This window comes from Ovis canadensis, chromosome 1 (assembly GCF_042477335.2).
Source record: "Ovis canadensis isolate MfBH-ARS-UI-01 breed Bighorn chromosome 1, ARS-UI_OviCan_v2, whole genome shotgun sequence".
NCBI lineage: Eukaryota > Metazoa > Chordata > Mammalia > Artiodactyla > Bovidae > Ovis > Ovis canadensis.
Window position 1 is genome coordinate 182,573,884 of NC_091245.1, and position 17,940 is coordinate 182,591,823.

At 39.8% G+C, this 17,940-nt stretch overlaps 1 protein-coding gene across 48 annotated transcripts in view; it reads right to left on the bottom strand.

Moving 5' to 3' along the window:
- Positions 1-17,940, bottom strand: part of ZBTB20 (zinc finger and BTB domain containing 20) — an 838,712-nt gene that overhangs the window by 292,967 nt on the left and 527,805 nt on the right. Inside the window, exons 3-4 of one of the 48 annotated variants that reach the window (XM_069553750.1) lie at positions 5,224-5,409; positions 4,475-4,600 (exon numbers count right to left, since the gene is read on the bottom strand). The exons of the other annotated variants lie outside the window; for them this stretch is intronic. The gene's annotated coding sequence lies outside the window, so the exon portion shown is untranslated. The remainder of the gene's footprint in view (positions 1-4,474; positions 4,601-5,223; positions 5,410-17,940) is intronic. 48 annotated transcript variants of the gene reach the window in all.

Here is a 17,940-nt window from a genome sequence, read left to right on the forward strand (position 1 = left end):
CAGGGATGGGGGAGCCTGGTGGGCTGCCGTCTATGGGGTCGCACAGAGTCGGACACGACTAAAGCGACTTAGCAGTAGCAGCAGCAGCAGCAAGATAGTGGAAATGACTGGGCAGCCTGTCCTCTTGACTCTCTTTACTGTGTTGTCTGCCGCAACCCTCTCCTGTCTAGTTCGTGGGTATTCATAGCTAGTCCTCATGCCTTTCCACATCTGATGTCAACCTGAGCTCCTTAGATGTTGAGTTTGAGGAGAGGAGGAACCAGTGACTGACTATAAGCAAATACTGACAAACTGGAGAAGCTTTTGGTCAATATGATACTTTACAGGTGAGTTTGGTACTTTCAGACTGCAGGAGCAGACCAACCTAGGTATTTGGCACCCTCATGAGTCCCAGGAAATGAATGGAACTACTGCATGCTCAAGACTCCATATCCCATCAGAAATCACTTGGGCATTGTGGAGATTAGAAAAGCTACCTTGGCAAATGATGCCATCAGCCAGTTGGAAGATCTAATATGGGAGTTGAAAGGATTCAGGTATAGAAGAATTTATTGATTTGTTTTCTGGACATATTTCTTCCTTATGATTAGCAATATGTACTCAATGTCAATACACTGCCATACAGATATCATCCAACCATTCATCCATCCATTCATTCATCACCTAGTCATTGATCCTCCACTCAGATTGAGGCAATTCAACACTGGTTGGAAGGGAAATAAACAAACATAAAATGTAGCACCTGCCCTCTAACCACTTGTAGTTTCAGACGTATAAAAAAACTTCAATACAAAGCAGTATATGATGTGTCAAATGAAAGCTACAGATTTTTAAAATGCAATTAATGTCAGAAGGGAAAGTTCACTTTTAATCTAGGTTTTTACAGAAAGCTTCAAAGAAAAAAGTGTGACTTCACAAGGATATGTCTTGGCTGGGTATCTTGAAAAGGTATCTGGGAAATTATAGTTGCTGATGTTGATATGTAAATACAGCATCAAAGTATTTAATGTACAACTAAATCGCTGAGAAACTAGAATAAACTGGGTCATTTGGATATAAATTCACTCTTACAAAATAAAGTGAATCATTAAATATATTATGAATTTTCAGATAATTAAAAGCACCTTAATTTCTTTCTACTTAATTTTAAACTACTTTATACATATAGCAATTAATATTTTGAAGTTGTACATAAATAGAATTTAGGCTCATAATTTAACATGTGTGTTTGATGAAGGATAATTACCAATCTTATCAGCTAACCAAATCTTATCTTTTGCAGATACTGTTCATAAATATTTGCGTAAAATTTCTGTGTTGTCAGTGTGATAGAACGTCAACTACATTTCACTTATGGTTAATTTGTAAAACGTTTGATTGAGTTTAGAGGCAAGTTAACCTAAGGATTTGGTTATATTTTTAATAGCTGAATATAGGTATGTTGCCTGGAGGAAGAAATGGCAATCCACTCCAGTATTCATAGAGGAACTTGGCAGACTACAGTCCAGGGGTTGCAAAGAGTTGGACACAACTTAGCAGCTGAGCATGAGCACAGGTATACTGAATACAGATTATACACAAGACAACATACATATATAATCACATGATACAATGAGTCGATGCCTTCTTCCTAATGTTTAAAAACGGGTATCTTTTAAAAGGAATCACATAAATAACAAAAAACATTTCTATATAAATAAGAAAGAATAATTTCTTATTGAGATAATAATAATTCTGTCATTTAGAAATGCTATTTGAATCTATTTGTGACTGCCTAATTAAATGAATATAACACATGGGAAGTGCTCACAGCAAAAATGCACATGCAGGAAAATAGACATTTTATACCATGCATCTTCTGAAATGAAAATAAAATTTTTAGAATCAGCACTCGGAAAACTGAATTATCAATAGTACATTATGGAGGTTTATAACACAGGTTTTGAAAAGATCAGGTAACTATTTACAACCATTTCAATGGAAAGAAATACATCATTATCTTGCCTTTCTGTCAAAGGTGTACTGATCAAACTGTAACTTAAATACTCCAACTCAGCCATAGAATTCTATCTTCCACAGCCACATGGAACTCCAGGTCTTGGCAACAATAAGGAAAATTTCTCTGGCAGGTTATCTTTTTAAAATGTCATCTTGGGATATAATCTTAGATATTTGTGTTTACCTACTTTCTGCTTAAATATGCTCACAACATTTTGTGTACAAGCACAGAGGATTTCAATAGTAAAACTTTTTCTAAATGTTAGCTATCCAGCTTACCCTGAGTGCAGTCCTAGCAGATATCATCTCTACCAGAGATAACTGACAATTCTCCCAGGAGTCTGTGGAGCCCAGGTGTTAACTGTGGAAGGCACAACCTCACATAGGTCTTGGTAGTAATGGATAAAAGTGGGTTACACTTAGATATCACACTTTAAAAAATTTTAACACTATTTTCCCGTTCAGCTTCTTTCTTTAGAAAAACAGAGAACTAATGGAAAATCCCCAAGAAATATTCCACATACATGTAGTATAATTAACATGGCCTAACTGAAATAAGCAAGTTTTCCATTAAATACCATCAAACTTGGAGCATACTGGTCCTAATAAAACTTTGGGACTGCTTCCTATCACAATGACAGCTCAGGAATTTGATGTGCCTCACAAACTATAGGAACCATGAAAGTAAGCTGGCTGTGTTCTGGAAGTCACTGACAGAGCCCCATGAGGCTGTTAGCAGGGATCAGTGTCTGTAGGGAACATGGGACTATATAAGCATGAGGTGGTAAGGAATCCTCCTGCCAATTCAGGAGAGCTGTAGGAGACACAGGTTCAATACTTGGGTTGCCAAGATCCCCCCGGAGGAAGAAATGGCAACCCATTCCAGTATTCTTGCCTGAAAAGTCCAATGGACAGAGGAGCTTGGTGGGCTATGGTCCACGGGGTTGCAGGAGTTGGACATGACTGAGCCCTGAGCATGCATGAGTTCTATGGTTAAGAATCTGAATCACCCAGAGCAGCAAACAAAATTCCAAAAGTTAAGTATCAATGTGATATGCTGAATGACTGCACCAGCTTGGACAGGAGTCCACACAACAGGCACACACAATACACATCTGGTTAAATGCAAAATCAACTAGTGCGACAGCATTTCCAACTTTGAGGAAGAATCTACTGGCAATGTGTTAATAGCAAGGAAAACTAAAACAATAAAATAGCATCTCTTTCCAAATATTTAAGAACATCGAGTGAGTGCCCCTTAGGCTGGGTTGTGGTTCTTGGAAGTTTTAGCCTATGAGAACCATATTGGGGACATCAAAGACTCCTCCTTGCCTCCAAAGAGCAATTCACTTCAGATGCTGCCACACAGTCAAATGCTTTTATGGCCACCATGTTTTTTTGGTTTTTATTTTTTCCACTCTTAATATTTTGGAACACACTGGCTTCTTAAAATTGGAAAGAAAACAAGAAAACACAGTGAGATCAAATACCTCTGAAAAAGCAACTAAGTAGGGACCTGATGGCAAAAGATAAATACACGTTCCAACTGAAACTCCATTTCCAGGGAGAGTGTGAATTATTAACAAGGACATGGAAGGGAAGTATTGGCACCAGAAGCTGGGCTGTTGACTCCTCTGCTAGTCTCATATCACACGGCGTGCCACCACCCCCATCTCATTCGTTCGACAACTTCAGAGCACACTCAATCAGAGGCTCTTATATTGAGGACGATACTATATTTGGGTTTAATACTGTGAGGACAGTCATCTAGTTTTCCTGTGTCACGATGATAAATTTCCCTGGAACCAAATAAGGATTCCCTTTGCATTCTTCTGTTTAATACCATGAACGCAGAAGAATAAAGACAAGGGTATGACAAATAGTATTTTCCAAAGGTTGGGTGGGGGAAGTTTCCCAAACATTTAAAAACAGCCAGTTCTTAGCAAAGTGATCTTCAGAAGAACAGTATTAAACAATATTCTTGTTCCACGCAGCCACTTTTACTCCTTGCTTTAACTGGGTACGTTACGTATTCTGAGCATAATGTAAACGTGCAGAGGAGAGATGCACAAAAAGCTGGTAGAGAGAAACTCCAAACGGATCCTGAGTCCCACTTTCACTTCCCCCTCCTCTAACCCCATCTGCTACCTCCCAGCCGCGCTCACTCACCTATCTTTCTCCTCCCACCAGCATGTTTGCTAGGCATGTCAAGGCTGACATCCATCGGTGGCAGCATGAAGCCTAAGCCTGCAGGCTCCTCCTGAGCACAGACTCAAGGCTCAGCCATTGTCCATAGAGTGCTCTCAGCTGTACATAGTAAAATCTTCATCAGGCCGTTGGATTGTTTGGTAGCTTTTTTTAAAAAAAAAATTCCATTTTTTTTTCCATTTAAAAAACACTCGTTATTTTCTGACTGCCTCAGAGACACCAAGAATAGAATCCTTGACACATCAAATTCTGGAACCTCACCACTCACCAGGACTGTGGTTCCTGATCCAAGGAGTGTCGCCTGAGAATCAGCACAGACTCCCGAGGCTGTCCAGGCCTGGCTGCTAAGCTCCCTGCTTTGATTAGTTCATCGAGTTCACGGTGTTCCAGAGTGCTGAAGCACAGAAATTAGGGAGGGGAGGTGGAAGGAAAATCACTGGAGCCTCTTACGATCTAACTTCCACTAACTGAGAGGAAATGTCTTATAAATAAACAACAGCAAGAGAAACAAAAAAAAAAAAACCCATCCCGTCCTGCCAGAGGAATGTACATTATTGTCTCCCGACGGAAAACTTTACACCACACCAGAATGCAGCCATTTCTCCTGAAACTACCTCCCTCAAAACAGAAAGGAAAAGAGAATCAGAAAGAAAAGGAGAATAAAAAGAGATTTTTTTTTCATCTCCTTGAATTCTGTTGGGAAGTTCATGTCAGTTCCCAGTAGACACATAAGCAGTTTCAACAGTGTCACTGTTCTAGGATTTCTTGTGGAGGCTGCTTATTAGCAAAATTTCATTTCTGCCCAGATGACTGCTGTGCCATCCGGACATTTTCAGAAGGGAAGTTCAGGGAAGGGGGGGAGGGTGCGATTGTGGAGGAGAGGAAGAAGAGAGGACAAAGGAACATTCCTGATGAACCGGAATGCCCTAGACACGGCCATGAAAAAGCCAGCCCCCGCCCACCACCCTACTATTGCTTGTTGAGGGCTTGGTGATGCAGTGTGTTTAATCTACTTACTCTTTCTGCTCGAGAGGCTGAGGTTCCTACATTTCCAGCTCATGCTGGACTGTACCGTAAGCAACAAGTGAAATGAGCTCAGTGATCTCATTCTAGTCCTTCGACTCCTGTCCACATCGCTAAGCGACTGCACAGCTTGGCACAGGCCAGGATGAGTCAGCAGTCTCTGGTCATGAGAGGCCAGGCCTGGAATAGCAGGGGTGGGGAGGGGGGGGCGTTAGGTCAGGAGCAAAATGAAGCAGAAAGGCAGTTTAGATGGCAGGGCTCAGCTCTGCAATTCACAGAGATACTGCAGGTCAAAATGAAAGAGCCTCATCAGCTCTGGGGTGAAGATTGAAGGACTGTACAAAAAGGAGCAGCAAGGGAAAAACTTAGAACAGCTGCCTACCAAACATAGCAAGAACAAATTAGAGTACCGCAGACAGAAAAAGAGGGCATCAGGAGAGCCCTGGAGGAGAAAAGATGCTCATTAAGATCTCTGTAATACCTTTTTTTTCATGTGCTCCTAAACTTGATTTAAGAAGAAGTAGTTACCTATACACTATCCTGTGGTATTTTGGTATTGCTTCCCTTATTTGATAAGTAGCAAAACAAACAAATAAAAGAAAAGCACTACAGTAAAATCACAACAGGAAGCCTCATGTTCCATAAAATAATGTGATTATAAGTAAAAGCCTAATATCTCAAAGATGTGCATTTGGGTCAATGACGTCCTTGCATAATCTGGTCACAAAATGGTTAAAGAGAAGCACTCAAGTTAAGGTTGGGTGGCAGTAGAGAAGAGCTAAGAGAAAGGAGAGAAGTAAGTTCAGTGTTGAAACACAAAGGGAATATGAGATTGTGTCTATATTTCTGCTCCATGGGGTCAGCATGGATCTCCATCAGCAAGTGACACCTCTTGTCAACAGGACTTTCCAACGCCTTTTCCTGTGCAGTAGTACTGTTATATAGCAAGAGGAGAAGGAAAATAAAACAGCCCGAGGAGAAAAACAGGTTCAACATAAAAAATAAATCAATTAACAGACATTTTTTTGGAGGAGGCTGATAGCCTGAATGAGTCAATGGATAAAGAAAAGACTTAGTGTAGGAAACAAACTCAGAGGAAGCGTTTCTAGATAAGGACACTGAGGTGGGGACAGAATGGTCAGCAAATAGTGGTGATGGCCCCCAAACAAGGGAGAAAGCAACTTGAAAAGTCAGATGAGGTATAGCAAGAACTGCAGGAAAAAGAACACCATCAACAGGGCTGGGAAACACTAGTAAAAGATTTCTTTCCAGAGCTTTAGACAGAGCTAATAAGGACCCACTATATATTCCTAACTATTATTGTCTAAAGATGAACAGTTGCGTAAGGCGTATAAAAAAATGTAGAATAATTTTTTAGTTTTCATTCCAAAGATCATTAAATCATCTTACCACCTCTTTGATAAATGCTTAACCTTAAGAAAATGAACTTTCTGACCCAGAAAGATGTTCTGGGGAGGGAGGTGGGAGGGGGGTTCATGTTTGGGAATGCATGTAAGAATTAAAGATTTTAAAATTTAAAAAATAAAAAACTAAAAATAAAAAAAAAAAAAAAAAAAAAGACCTAGCACAGCCAAATAAATAAATAATTTTAAAAAAAAAAAAAAAAAAAGAAAATGAACTTTCTAGCCTCAGTTTTCTTTTCTTTGAAATGGAATATTATCACCTTGAATTATTATAAAGATGGAATCAATGTTTGCTGATCCTTTTCATGGTAGTATCTATCACAGGTTGGATACTCAATGAAATGTTAATTGTTTGTATCTTATTAACATGTCATCTTCATAAGTACTCAGTGAAAGAACCATTTCCAGTGTCGTTGCAATGGATTCAGAGGATCCAATAGGAAGACCTTAAATCTAGTAAATTCCTCAGAGAATGTTGCTTCAAAAAGCTTGTTTCTATCTGGAGATTTGAAACGTTATGTATGAACACAGAGGATGTTAAAAACCTATTATGTTAAAATCTCGATTTGGGGTATCTATATTGTCCAAGCAGCTTGGAACTTAATAACACTAAGTAACTCGAAGCCTGAAAGAGAAAAGAGGGCTTTTCAGAAGCATCTCCAAAAGCAACAGGATAAAAGTGCTATTGGCCTTGACTGCATGATGAGGGTTTTTCACCAAAGGGGAAAACTTAGTCCAGTTGATCATCCCAGCCTAATTGATTAATTGTGGGCCTGACCATCTGGCTGATGAATGCTGACACCCAGCAGTGATTACTGTGTAACACAAATCCGGGTGTGCTCTGCCTGCTGCCTCCCACAATAATGGCAACACTGAACTTCAGGTTAGCTTATTCAGGCCTCCTGGCTCAGTCTCTTCATGGAACAGTGGTTGTGGCAGGGAATATTTTACTAGACCTGGTCAAGCATTATCTTCTCTTATTTCAGTTACCCACTCCTTTCCAACTCCACGCCTACCTGCTCCTAAGCCCTCTTCTTGTATAAAATCACTTCCCATGCGATGCATTCCATCTGTAGTTTTCATCATACTGTCTGACTCTCTCATTTCCGGTTGCTCTATTCTGAAACATATTCAACTCGTCTGAAAGGCCCATACTGCTATTTCACAGGGTATCCTACGGAAACATTTTTATTGTCTCTCCTTTGTTACTGGTTTATTTCAAAGTATCCTGTGCTTCCAAATAAAATTATTTCACCTAACTCATGAGCCTTATTATAAGGCCCACATATGGCTTAAGCTTTCCAGGAGGTTAACAGAATACAAAGGTTAATAGAATATAATTCGTGCATCTTAAATCTACATCTGATCCTTAGTTAGGGTGTCCCTGGGAGAAGATTCTCCCTACAAGGACTGTGAAGCACATTTACGTGCTAGGAAAAAAGAGTCATGCCCATGTAAATAACAGGAATCAATGGCAATGCCACACACGAACTAATCAAGACAACTTGTATGTGGGAGAATTCTCAAAGTAAATCAAATCTGAATGTGTAAATATAAACCCTGGGGAATTACAACCAAATTATTTTATTATTTTTTTTGTAGAAAGGGATGGAGGAACAAACTGATATAAAATATCTTTAGAAAAGTTGGCCAAAGAATCACAGTGAAAGAGAATCATTCATTTCCCCTCTCTTTTTTCTCGGACTGATTTTCATCTCAGAATTCATTTTACTTGCTTCTCACAGATGCTGAATTCTTCTATGTTCCAGGCTGGGTTAGTGTTAATTTTCAGTAGAGAATGGCAGTAGCATGCTGAACTACAGAGTTCCAGACTGGGAGTTGGGAAATGTTTTTGGCCTGACTGTCAGTAAACAGCTATGTGTCTAGGGCAAGTCAAGTCCCTTAACTCCCCATGTCTCAGTGTCTTCATTGAAAAATGATAGGGTTGGACTGCATGAACTCCATAGTCTCTGCCAACATGAAGATTCTATGGTTCTATAGCTCATTTCCTTTTTCTCTCTGGCACCAACTGCTCAGCAACTCTGCTTCTAGTCATTTCTCTGCTCTCAGTTACTGATGGAAAAACATCGCCTTCATTTACTACCCAGTATTTGGTATTTGTAACCTTTCTCTCTCTCTCTCTCTCTTTTTTTTTTTTTTGATGCTAGATATTTTGAGTCATAAACATGAACATATCCAGATAGATGCTTTAAATTTGAAAGCATTTAAGGAGAATAGCTTTCCCATGTAGAAACATTTAGTGCAGCTCGGCATGGAGGAAGCCAGGCATCCAAAAGTGGAGCAAAGGGGCCAATTCACAAATGAGAGGAAGCCTTTCATAATAAGAGTCTCTAGACTCTCCAATTTAGATAAAGCTACCAAATTCTAGCTACTTTTCCAATCGATCGCAGACACCCTCACAGACACTTAGAACTACAAATCTGAGGACCAGCACTGGCAGTGATGCAGTTCTTATTTCACCTCCACCATGTATTGCCAAGTAGGATTTAGGATGGCATAGTAATAAGAGCCAAGAGGACAATCTGTCATTTATTTTCCTCCAAACTTTTCAAAATTTCCCATTTGGGCTCTGTTTCCCAGTTTTAATTTGGTAACTGCCATTTTTCAGCATTTCTTTTAACAGGTTACTAATAATTTCTGATACAGGATCTCATATTTCATTTTGTGCTGCTAGAATTGCTGTTAATATTTCATCTGCCTTCAATTCAGCTCTGAATCAAGGCTGCTGGGGTTTTGATACACAGTTAACACTTTGGATCTGGGGATTTGATCATCAGTGTTCACCCAGCTTGTCCATATATTTTTAGGTAAGAGTAATAGATTGTCTCAGAAATATCTCAAAGTGTGCTATACATTTTAAGGATATGTTAGAGTATCTCTTTCCGGATCTTTGATGAAAACAACACAAGCAAGTCTTCTGTGTTTGCTCTCCCAGGTAGCTTGCTATTTATTTCAGTATTAGCCCTCTGATAGCAGAGGGCAATGGTTCGGAGTCAGGCTTCACAGTCAGATCTAAGCTCAAAACCTTGCCCTGAGATGTACTACACAAAGCATGTTAGGTCAGTTCCTTAACCTTCGAGAACTTCTATTTGTAAAATAAGGATAATAACTGTGTGTGTGTTAGTCGCTCAGTCGTGTCCTGCTCTTTGTAACCCCATGGACTGTAATCTTCGAGGCTCCTCTGTCTGTGGAATTCTCCAGGCAAGAATACCGGAGTGGGTAGCCATTCCCTTCTTCAGGGGACCTTCCTAACCCAGGGACAGAACTCGCATCTCCTGTACTGCAGGCAGATTCTTTACCCTCTGAGCCACCAGGGAAGCCCCATCTATCCCTGTTGCTATGAGTTCTCAAAAAACCATGGGAACCAGTATTTCCCTAGCATTACTAATCTAAATATTCACATTATAGTGTTATTATTTTGCAACATCTTTTCAAGGCCAATGAATTTCTTTTGAGTTCAGGCTTTTGTTGTCTGCCTTTCTACAGTTTACATTTTACAAAACTCTCAGTGAGATCAAGTAAAATATTTTAAAATCAGATCCTTAAAACCATATGTATAGTTAAAAATAGTACACAGCATCATATTCTTAAGTCACTTTTCAATCTAGCATCAAATTCTCAAAACTCTTTGTTCCTCTAACAGTGAGGCTGGGATAAGGCCCATCATACTAATGCTAATCCATTCCATAAAGAGATGATTTACTGTTACCTACTCCCAAACAATACAGATTATTTCAATCTTTTTTAGTCATAGAGCAGTCGTGGTCCATCAGGAAATAGAAACCACACAGTAATTTGAAGAGGAGAAGTTTAATGTAAAGAATTATTAACTGTAACAGGGGTTTGGAGTAATGAGGGAGTGACTAATGATAAGACAACTGTAAATTATATAAGATGGGCTCAATAAAGGACAGAAATGGTATGGACCTAACAGAAGCAGAAGATATTAAGAAGAGGTGGCAAGAATACACAGAAGAACAATATAAAAAAGATCTTCATGACCCAGATAATCATGATGGTGTGATCACTCACTTAGAGCCAGACAACCTGGAATGTGAAGTCAAATGGGCCTTAGGAAGCATCACTAGGAACAAAGCTAGTGGAGGTGATGGAATTCCAGTTGAGCTAGTTCAAATCTTGAAAGATGATGCTGTGAAAGTGCTGTAGTCAATATGCCAGCAAATTTGGCAAACTCAGCAGTGGCTGCTGGACTGGAAAAGGTCAGTTTTCATTCCAATCCCAAAAGAAAGGCAATGCCAAAGAATGCTCAAACTACTGCACAATTGCACTCATCTCACACACTAGTAAAGTAATGCTCAAAATTCTCCAAGCAAAGCTTTAGCAATATGTGAATGGTGAACTTCCAGATGTTCAAGCTGGTTTTAGAAAAGGTAGAGGAACCAGAGATCAAATTGCCAACATCTGCTGGATCATGGAAAAAGCAAGAGAGTTCCAGAAAAACATCCATTTCTGCTTTATTGGCTATGCCAAAGCCTTTGACTGTGTGGATCACAAGAAACTGTGGAAAATTCTGAAAGAAATGGGAATACCAGACCACCTGACCTGCCTCTTGAGAAACCTGTAGGCAGGCCAGGAAGCAACAGTTAGAACTGGATGTGGAACAACAGACTGGTTCCAAATAGGAAAAGGAGTACATCAAGGCTGTATATTGTCACCCTGCTTATTTAACTTACATGCAGAGTACATCATGAGAAATGCTGGGCTGGAAGAAGCACAAGCTGGAATCAAGATTGCCGGGAGAAATATCAATAACCTCAGATATGCAGATAACACTATCCTTATGGCAGAAAGTAAACAACTAAAGAGCCTCTTGATGAAAGTGAAAGAGGAGAGTGAAAAAGTTGGCTTAAAGCTCAACATTCAGAAAACGAAGATTATGGCATCTGCTCCCATTACTTCATGGCAAATAGATGGGAAACAGTGGAAACAGTGTCAGACTTTATTTTTCTGGGCTTCAAAATCACTGCAGATGGTGATTGCAGCCATGAAATTAAAAGACGCTTACTCCTTGGAAGAAAAGTTATGACCAACATAGATCACATATTAACAAGCAGAGACATTACTTTGTCAACAAAGATCTGTCTAGTCAAGGCTATGGTTTTTCCAGTAGTCATGTATGGATGTGAGAGTTGGATTATACAGAAAGCTGAGTGCCGAAGAATTGATGCTTTTGAACTGTGGAATTGGAAAAGACTCTTGAGAGTCCTTTAGACTGCAAGGAGATCCAAACAGTCCGTCCTAAAGGAAATCAGTCCTGGGTGTTCATTGGAAGGACTGATATTGAAGTTGAAACTCCAATATTTTAGCCACCTCATGCGAAGAGCTGACTCATTTGAAAAGACCCTAATACTGGGAAAGACTGAAGGCAGGAGGAGAAGGGGACGACAGAGGACGAGATGGTTAGATGGCATCACTGACTCAGTGGACATGAGTTTGAGTAAACTCCGGAAGTTGGTGATGGACAGGGAGGCCTGGCATGCTGTGGTTCATGGGGTTGCAAAGAGTTGGACATGACTCAGCGACTGAGTTGAACTGAACTGAACTGAAATTATATAACAACAAGCAAATATAAAGAGGACCCATAACTTCTAAGGCTGATAGAGGGTGCTCGATCAAGAGTCCCTTACACCTCTGGACCAGGATCCAGTCTTTACTGGGTGAAGTGAAAGCGTTAGTCACTCAGTCGTATCTGACTCTTTGCAATCTCATGGACTATAGCCTGCCAGACTCCTCTGTCCATGGAGTTCTCCAGGCAAGAATACTGGAATGGGTAACTATTCCCTTCTCCAGTGGATCTTCCTGACCCAGGGATCAAACCTGGGTGTCGTGCATTGGAGGCAGATTCTTTACTGACTGAACTACCAGGGGAGCCCATTGTTGGACAAGGCCCAGCCAATGAACGAACGGCAGAGAAACTGCTGGAGAAGTGTGTCAGAAAAACTAGCTGGAAATCTATGTTCTAGGGTGTCCAGGAAACTGTTCACAGGGAGGCTGTTTCATCGGAGGCACACTACCGTGTAAACCACCACCCTATGTGTGCATGTGTGTGTGTGCATGTGCGGTGGGTAATGGAGGTAGCTGCTGGACATTGGAGAAACTACCTGAACTTCAGCTGCTGGGCAACAGGGCAGAAGTGTGTGCCGCAGGAGCCAAGCCCTAGAGAACCTTGCACGGTGCAGGAGCCTGCCAAAAATGTACAGGCAACCTGGAAGGAAATCCTCTTTCTCCTGTAACATCTCTCTGAATCCTCACTGGCAAAGCACACACACACACAGATAGGAAAGGGAAATAGTTAAAGGAGCCAGATAAATTTTTGTTGAGCAGGCAAGGAAGGGTGAGTTATGGATAACAGACAGAATTATTAGATGATACACTTTATGAAATAACTCACTTTGGAGATAACAATCCAGTGTTCTCTTACTATACTACTAACTAGAGTTGTTTATCTTTGCTAATACACTGACTCTGCATTATTAAAAACGTATTGTCAGAATTAAGGACAATAATATTCCATTGAATAAGACTGGCACTACTAAGTAATTGCATAACGACCTCTCCCCACCCAAATGCTGCCCGTGAGTGCTCAGTCCCAGTCTCTCAGTCATGCGGGCTGCTTGTGACCCTGAGGACTGGAGCCCACCAGGCTCCTCTGTCCATGGGATTTCCTCAGCAAGAAGACTGGAGTGGACTGCCATGCCCTCCTCCAGGGGATCTGCCTGACTCAGGGATTGAACTCACATCTCCTGTGTCTCTTGGACTGCAGGAAGATTCTTAACTGCTAAACCACTGGGTAGGCCCCAAATGCTGCCCACATATGTTTCAATTGTTTACAGTTAACAGATTAGGAAAAATGTAAAGAAATACTAAACTATTGACCTAGATTTATGCATTGGTGATCCCAGTCCAGAATTTCAACTAAGTGGGTAAATCAAGAGAGTCATTATGAACAATCCACAGCTTCAAGAGTGGCAAAAATGAGCTCAATTATTCTCTCTCCTTTCTCTCTCCTTTTCTTTTGATTGACTCTAGAACCCATATTTGCTGTTCTATGATTCATTCTGGGGGAGGCTGTTAACTATGGGTTGCTGTATTTTAGAAAAATGTATCATATATTTAGTAGGAAATTTTCCCTATGAGTCTTGTCCTATATTGTTCTACCTTCAATATTATATAGAAAAGCTTAAGTAAATGACCAATGGGAAGCATTCCTTAAGGTATACAGTGATCACTGACAGAACTGATTTTACACATGGATGGGGAGGTATACTAAAATATCTCAACTGTTTTCACCTAATTCTTTTCTTCCTTTTAGAAGAGGACAGAACTGTTTATTCTATACCTAGAGAATAACACACAAACCCTTGACATTAGAAAGGGTTGTGTGGTGGTGAGAGGCTGAGAGCACACAAAGCAACTGGGTGTGGAGCGAGTGCCATGGAGAGGAGACTGGCTCAAGACTAAGGCCACAAAGCACCTGTCTTACCCATTTGTCTGTTTATTTACTGATGCCTGGTCATAGCAGTACTATCTGCTCTCACTATCATGGGAAGGATCCACTGGCTTCCTTCAGTCGTGTTTTCTGAAAACCAGTGGGATTATCAAGCAAAGCCAGCCCTATTGGGCTGTCTCACAATCATACTGTAGGCATTGCTTTAGGATTTTAGACAAGTGATTGTCTTTAGGATTTTTTTTTTTTGTTTGTGTTGTGTGTGAGGATAAACCTAAGGACCTTACAAACATTTGATCCCCATCTCCCCAGCAAACAGACATGCACACCTCTCCCCTGCAACTGTTGAGTCCAAAAGGAAATGATGACAAAGGAGAATCATAAGTCCATGTGAATCAGGCAGGCAAGTCCATTTTATTTCAGTGTGCCCTTCTGTTCAGTTGGCTGTTCTGCTCTGACCCACTATATTTACCCTGTCGGCTGCTCTTACTAGCAACATGCCTTTTTAATCAGCCTTCCTGGGGTCTGCATTTGATTACAGCATTTGTGTTCTATTTTGATTCTTTTGTACTGTGCCCTGTGGTGTTAGCTTGAAAGGTGTTATTTATAAAATGAAATTCTATTGTATTGCCACTTGGATTCAAAGAGGACATATAATATTAATGCAGAATGTATTTAATAATATCTTGAATCTATTAAATCAATTTCTTCATGAGAACACAAAATAGGAGGGATGCAAGTGGGTTGGTAACCCAGGTAATAAGTCTTAAGAATTACCTGACTCTCCTTCACAGGCATTCATAAAAGCTGGCATGAGAATCTTTCTCTTAACGTCACGGTTTCCGAAAGGAGGAGACTACCTTTCCTCAGCCAGACCAGTGAAGTGTGCACCTGTTTAAACATTCAATCGTGAAGACCAAACATTTTCCTAGGCCTTGGATGCAAATTTTTGACTAAGGAAACCATGAGATGAAACACGGATATGACTTTTTTACTACCTAGGAAGATTTAGGTAAAGAAGGAAATATAATCAACTGTTTCCAAGGAGCTGCTTGCAGAATTTGTAAAAAAGAAGAAAATTCATTATGTTCTTCACTTCCCTCAAAAGCAGGTTAGGAAAATTCTAGTAATACTAAGGACTGAGACAGAGTTTCCAGGGTGGCATGTTTAGAGTGACACAGGTTTCTTTATGGCTGCTGGGCCCACAGATAAATGCTTATGGATCAGATTGACTGAGTCCTCAACTCTTCTTCACTTCTAATTTTAATGCAAACTGAAGACTGGAACATTCTATCACTATATCACAGCTTGCATGTCACATCTGTTGTTGTATACATTCCACTCTCCCACTATACCCCCTTTTTTTTTCCTGGTGATACATCTGAAGTCATCAGTGACTAAGCTGCTGTTTAGATAAAGAATAAGGAAGGATCAGGTGTGGAAGACAGGTTAGCAATCAGGCTCTGCAGAATCTGCTAAAAGAAACTGTCACTCACAAGGGAAGCTGGTTATGCAGTCCTAGGGTGAGGGTTCCTAGATTTTTTGCCTGCTCACTTGCTCATTGTATATCTCCAGGAAATCTAGGGTCCATTTTTCTAATCACTAAAATATGGATAACTATATTTACCGCTTTCTGTTTTCATTGGACTTCTTTAGGGATGGATGTGATAATGGTCTGGAAGGCTCCAAATTCTCTGCAACGAGGGTAGGATACACTTGCACAACATAATTAAAATAATAGTTCAGACCCCTTTTTAATTTCTCCAAAATCAGATATGAGAAACATTAACAAATGAATGAATTTCCTCCCCTTTGGTAATAAATTATATGCTTTCATTCATAAATGACATCCCAAACACGAGGAGCTCGGACATGTTGAGAAATATACACCTCAATCTTGAATGAAGCCAATTGCAAACTCTTTGCATGAAACAATCATGTTATTTATCTCTGTATCCATCGGGGCTCTACCATGTTGATTTGTATTATATAAGTACTTCATTAATGTTTGTTGAATTGAATTGGAAAATGAAATCATACAATTTCAGAGCTGAAAATACCTAGAGATCATGTAAGTCCAGTTGCCTCATTTTGATGAGAAAACTGATGCTCAGATAAACTGAGTGACTTATTCAAGTGCAATATTAATTATGTGAAGTCTTAGGAATAGTTAAAGATCTGTCACTGGAAATATATAACTCAATCAATTAAAAAAAATTTTTTTTTGTCAAAATAAAAAGTACTCTTCAGCTTAAATAGCCTGAAATATTCTAATCTAGGGCTTCCCAGCTGGTGCTAGCACCCACCTGCCAATGCACGAAATGTTAGGAGACCTGGATTTGATCCTTGGGTCAGGAAGATCCCCTAGAGGAAGGCATGGCAACCCACTCCAGCATTCTTGTCTGGAGAACCCCATGGACAGAGGAGTGTGGTGGGCTACAGTCCATGGGGTTGCAAATAGTCTGACACGACTGAAGTGACTTAGCACACACACATGTTCTAATCTAAACCAAGGAGGCTGAAGCCTAAAGCAATAAGTAAACTTCACCAAATGACCATAGACCATAAGCATGTTAGAAATGCCATTACTAAGTTGGCACATTTTAATACTATGCCTAACCCCACTCCACTGGCATATTTTTTTTGTGTGTAAAGTTAAGGTCTTGAAAACAAAAAGGAGTTGCAAATCATTGAAATTATGTGGGATTTATGGATATGCAATTCAAAAATTAAATTACTTTCATTTATTATTTCAGTTTACTACTTAGCAATATTGTAGATGGTAAGCCAAATTTAAATTCTAGGGTTCAGGAAACAAAGTAGGACAAGACAGTTTATCCTTGGTTAAATAGAAAGTGAGCAAGACTATGAGAAAGATAATTTCCCTTTAGTGGAAGTTACTCATTTGGTATTTGCAGAAACAAGTCTGTCTGACTCTTGCCTGAGTTGTCTGGTTGAATTTGTCCCATAACAATAAAGGCAGTCAAATTATCCTTTTGACCAACTTAATTTTTGTGAACAGTATTAAATTTCTTTTTCTTCACTTAAAACAATCAAGAGATTTAAATTCTTGGTTAGAATATAAACAATTTGGAGTCAGGTATTTTAACGATCTCCTAAAAACTGCAGCGGAGAGACTGGCATAGAATAGAAACTGGACAAAAGTAAAACGTCGATTATTATAAAGCAGGAATCTAGGAATCTCCCATGAACCACTTCACATTTTTCCAGAGCTCCTTTCACAGTAGAAATCTCTGAAGGTTACAGAGAACAGAACTTGAAGAAAAGGGGGACAAGTGACAGCAACAGACTCGATGCTTTCAATACCTGGAGGGCCTGCTGGAGGCTAACATTTGTATATTACCCAAACTTTACTCTGGAAACATAATCAGGTTTTTACAGATAAAGTTCAAATTACTAACATGATATTTCAGCCTCCATTTCTTGCTCTACCTTCCTTAGATGTCCCAGGTTCCAGTACTACCCAGCAAGTATTCCAGAGTGTAGCCACACTATAGTAGTATTCCCCTTTTCTTGGCATTGCCAAGGGAGTCTTAAATTTTAATTTTCTATTCTATTATCTCCATGATTTATTAAATCATGTCTGGACTTCTGGGTTGGAATATTATGCATTCATTTACTATGATTCAATAAGCATCTATTATGTGTGAGACACTAGGAAAATAAATAGGAATAAGCCTTACTTCCTGCCTTCAAAGAATTAAGGAATTCACAATGCAGTGTCTACTTCCTATAAACAGCATATGTTCCTTTCTTAAAGCTTTTGTTCTTCTCTTA